At 51.3% G+C, this 4,964-nt stretch overlaps 1 pseudogene; it reads left to right on the top strand.

Moving 5' to 3' along the window:
* LOC102772403 overlaps nt 1–3,096 on the top strand; it is a 35,148-nt pseudogene extending 32,052 nt beyond the window's left edge.
* Nucleotides 3,097–4,964: the final 1,868 nt, after the last annotated feature.

Here is a 4,964-nt window from a genome sequence, read left to right as displayed (position 1 = left end):
TCCTGACTGCCTCAGGTATAGAAACTCAACCCTCGTAACAACATTTTGGGGAAAAAACTGTTATTTGCCCCCAATTTACAGACCAGACACCTGAGGCAGAAAGAGGTTAAGTAACCGCCAGAGAAGAACTAGCAAAGTTGGGATTTGAACTCGAGGAGTTGGTTCTCAGCTCCCACATCTCTATCCACTGTGCCTTCTCCTCTCTAGGCAAGCCCAAAGCGCTGCCTTTGCTGAAGAAATTCATATAGTGGCTCCAAAATATTCTTTTCCTTTTCATCCTGTTTCCCAGGGAGTTTGCTCCAGAGCAGAATTCCCTCCAGGCCCATTTCATTTGGCATCAAGTATTTTATTGGTCAGACATTCATTTTATAACATTTCATCTTCTGAAAGTTCAGCATAATGGCACGGCTTACATTTTTTCACAGGGGAAAAAGCAGCTTAGCAGAGCCCCTGTGGCTAAACCAGGAGGTGAAGGGGGAAGACAAGTCTCTTTTGCAAAGTACTTCTCACCTCCCTCCCCGGAGATGGTGCCGACACGACACGAGGTTCCCAGCGGGGTCCTCGCCAGCATTCAGTGTAGGGTCTTAAGGTGCCAGCAAGGAGGGTGCACTGCCATGCCAGTCTCCTGATCCCAGGGGAACTGGAAAGTCAGAAGCAAGTGCGCTTCGTGCACGGAAGGTCAGAATCGGCCACTGAACCTTATCGGGAAACGGAGGCTCAGAGGCACTGCGTCTCGTCCAACAAGACCCAGCCACTCAGATCCGGTCTGAACCTGGATTTGCTGCGTTTGGCTCAAGTAGTCTCCCAGAGGCCCCGGCCGAGGGGGAAGCAGCCGGGAAAATAAGTAAAGCAAGGTTTGAACCCGATTTTTATCTTTGACGACGCAGTGGTGGGATTGAGTCTTAAAATGTTTCATGTGGAGAGAGAAACATCAATGCGAGAGAGACACATCCGTCGGTTGTCTCCTGCAGGGGCCCGAACGATGCCCGGGATCCAGCCTGCAACCCAGGCACTGGCCCTCGATCTGAATCAAACCGGGGACACTTCAGTCCATGGCCCTACGCTCTATCCACGGAGCCAGACCGGCTAGAGATAAAAATAAAAGTTCCTGATCTCCAGAGATGTCGATGCAAAGACAGCCTGTGAGGTGAGTGACTTGACGAGATTCTGTTGGTAGAGGTATGTTTAGGGAGATTAACAAACGTCTTTTTCACTCTTAGGAGAGAACAGCTCTAGGAAGACCTCTCAAATCCCTAGAAAAAATGGGTGTGGTCTTCTGAGACTCAATACAAAGCGCCAAACTCGCTCTTTCCAGAACACAGGCGTGTGTTTGGAGCGTAGCCGGTCGGGGAGACCTCTGAGAGCTACTGCCACCACGCTGGGCAGGCTGGGTCCCGGAGCCGACTTCTTTGTATTAATCCTTCTCAAGCAGCTATGGCCTTTCTTGGACTTGCACTGAGAAGGAGAAATTGGGTTCCTGCCAGTGGAATGTTCCAAGCAGTTTGAATAGGGGAAGCTCAAACAAGAGGAAGGGAAAGGGAGAGAGAGAGAGAAACATCAATGATGAGAGAGGATCACTGAATCGCTGCCTCCTGCACGCCCCACACTGGGGATGGAGCCTGCAACCTGGCCCTACGCCCTGACCGGGAGTGGAACGGAGACCTCTTGCTTCATAGGTGGACACTCAACCACCGAGCCACGCCAGCCGAGCAGCATTTCTGTTTTAGAGCAGGGGTCCTCAAACTGCGGCCCGCGGGCCACATGCGGCCCGCTGAAAAGACTTATCCGGCCCGCCGGGTGTTTTTGCCGCCGCTGTGTGCATAGGCATTTGTTTATAGTTTTTTTTTAAACTATAGTCCGGCCCTCCAACAGTCTGAGGGACAGTGAACTGGCCCCTGTTTAAAAAGTTTGAGGACCCCTGTTTTAGAGTCATCGTTCAGATGGTTGTTTTTAGAAACAAAGCCTGGATGTTGCAGACGGTGTGAAGCGAGTGCAGGACAGGTACCAGCAGCTGTAGGCCCCGCTCTGAGAGATTTCCTGTTAGACAAGAAAACGTCGTCTCACTGCTACCGGCCTAACTTGGGTGGAGAGAGAAAAGAGATCTTTGTCCTCTGGCTTTGGACATCTCATTTAACTTCATTCTGGCCACGTCCAGGGCTCCAAGTCCCCCGCCTCCAGCAGAAACACCGAGTGGCCCTGTCGCTGCGAGCTGGCGCTGCACGCAGATTGAGGCAGTGAAACTACCCCACATGTGGACCGTCCGTCACGTTAGCTGCTGCCGGGAGGACATGGGCGAAGTCACTCAGAGGTCAGCCTTTTCCTCAGGAGCCAATGGAAGACTGAAACGGTGTTTGCGAGGCAACCCAAAGGGGCTGGGACCTGGCCGCCAGGTGCAGAAAGCACAGATTACCGGTCACTCCACCTGTTACCGGTCAGCTGCCTAAATAGTGAATTTCGGGCAAAATTCAAATTCTTTATCCTGAAATCAAAGCTGTGGAGAGTCACCAGGCATACGGGTTTATGCAAGGCAAAGGCTGGGGGCTCAAAAAACTCACCCGTAGAGGTCGTCTCTTGGACGGAGCCCACAGGCTGCTCCCTGGTGACAAGCTGACCTCTTCTGTGAGGTGAGTGTGGTGCCAGATTCCATCATCATTTCTGGCCAGAAAACCAGGAAGACAGTGAAGGTTCCGGAGCGCCCGCTGGCCGATGAGCTAGGAGGACTTCGGGAGGATTCCTGGTCCACAGGCTTTTGTGTGTGTGTTGCTGGCCAGGAATTCCGGGCCCGCAAAGCCATCTTAGCGGCCCGTTCTCCAGTGTGTGGGGCCATGTGTGAACACGCAGTGGAGGAGAGCAAAGAGAATCGGGTTGAAATCATTGACGTGGAGCCTGAAAGGAGATGACACGCTTTGTTTACACGGGGAAGGCTCCGAACCTGGACAGAACGGCTGGTGGTTTGCTGGCAGCTGCTGACAAGCACGCCCGGGAGCATCTGAAGGTCACGTGTAGGAGGCCCTCTGCAGTCACCTCTCCCTGGACAGCGCTGCAGAACTGCTCGCCGTGGCTGACCACAGTTTCAAGTCGCCATTGAGTTTCTGAGTTCTTTAGAAGGAAGATAAAACAACCTCAAAAAAGAATGATGTGTATAACGGATTAATTTCAGGAGCATTCACAGGTGCCATTTATGGTGCAAGTCTTCCTTCCTGAATTGTTTTCAATTTTCAATGGAGGGGTTATGTTAAAGCAAATAGATGAACCTGGTTTTTGAGCCTGAGTCTGAGATACCACTGTTAAACTGGCTTTGCGGAGAAGAAACCTCAGAGGATGATGAGGTCAGAGGAATGGGATGGAAAACATACACACGGTGCAACTTCTTCACTAACTTAGGCACTCTCTCTCCTCATGTAGGGATTTCACAATGGAACTACAGGGGCCCTGTAGAATTCTTTCTCTGTCAGTGATCAACAAGAGGCAAATGTGAGGGCTTCAACCTCAACAAGTGGTCTTAGTTGAATGTACCTGAAAAAAGGAAGGTGATTGAAACCCTCTACTTTAGGCCCTAAAAAAAGAGAGGAGAAGAGTGCAGATTGGTTTGGCTCAGTTGGGAGAGCATCAGCCTGGAGAGGGAGAAAGGGAGGCGCTGCCGCGTCAGCCTGGGGATTGAAGGGCCTGAGGTTCGAATGCAGCCAAGGATGAGAGAGAGAGAGAGAGACCCCCTCCCCAGTGAGAGAGAGAGACCCCCTCCCCAGAGAGAGAGAGAGAGAGACCCCCGCCCCAGAGGCGAGGGAGGCAGGGAGAGCACCGCTGGGGAGGAGGGAGGAAAGGAGGCGCTGCCCCCTGTTTTATTTCTCACTGTCGCGACCCACAGGTTGAGAACCACTGACTAAGCCTTGGAGAAGTAGCGCTGCCTCCTGCATGTGGCGAAAAGTGGCCCCACCCCATAACCCCCCACCTGCCCCTTCGTCCTCTTTTAAAACATTTCATACACTCCAATAAAATAAATGAAAGCTAGAGGAGCCCGGGTTTAATATTCAGGGGATATAATTCAAGTGCAGCCAATTGGACGACTTCCCTGTTAATCAGAAGAATAACAATGTTTTTCTCCTTGTTTGCTTTGCAGAACATAAAGTTATTGCTCGGTTTAGGGAGGCCACGTGGGTGTGAGCTCACGCCCTCTCCCCGGGAAGGCTGGAGACAGATAGCCCCTGCCCGACTGTGTGAGAACCCCCAAGCGCCTCCCTGGGAGTTCAGATCCCCAGGCCCTCGGAGCTCAGCCTCCAAATACAAGGCCCCCACTTCCTCTGTCCCCTGCCAGATCCAGGTACCTCGTCCCTCTGACGGTTTCCAGAAGCACTCACGCCTCTCCTCTCCCCATCCAGCACTTAGGGCTGGTCTGTCATCTTGTCCATCATCTGGTTTCACAGACCCATTCCTATGGCGAAGTCTATCAGATCACACATTTCATTAATTTTACAAATGTGTTTTTTTTTAATCTTTATTGTTGGAAGTATTACAGGTGTCTCCTTTCTATTCCCCCCATTGACCCCTCTGCCTGGTTGCTGCCCTAGCCCAGGCCTTCACCACCCTACTGTCTGTGTCCATAGGTAATGCATATCTATCCTATCTAATAAAAGAGAAACATGGTAATTAGCTGTAACTTTGCTACCCTTCCCATTGGCTAATCAGGGCGATATGCAAATTAACTGCCAACCAAAATGGCGGCCGGCAGCCAGGCAGTGAAGCAAACAGAAGGCTTGTTTGGTCCATGATGGAGGAAGCCAAGGTTCCCCGCCTTCTGCTGCTGGGCTCTGAACTGCAGTTTAAGAAACATTGTTGCAATTATAGAAGCAAAAAAAAAAAACAAAACACCCAGATACCTGCTTTCAGCAGTCAGAGCTGGAGCGAGCAAGACCAAAACAGTGTTACAATTATAGAACCCAAACAAACCAGATACCTGCTTTCAGCAG

The sequence above is a fragment of the Myotis davidii genome, unplaced genomic scaffold (genome assembly GCF_000327345.1).
Source record: "Myotis davidii unplaced genomic scaffold, ASM32734v1 scaffold960, whole genome shotgun sequence".
NCBI classification, from domain to species: domain Eukaryota; kingdom Metazoa; phylum Chordata; class Mammalia; order Chiroptera; family Vespertilionidae; genus Myotis; species Myotis davidii.
This window is presented reverse-complemented; position numbering and strand designations above follow the sequence as displayed.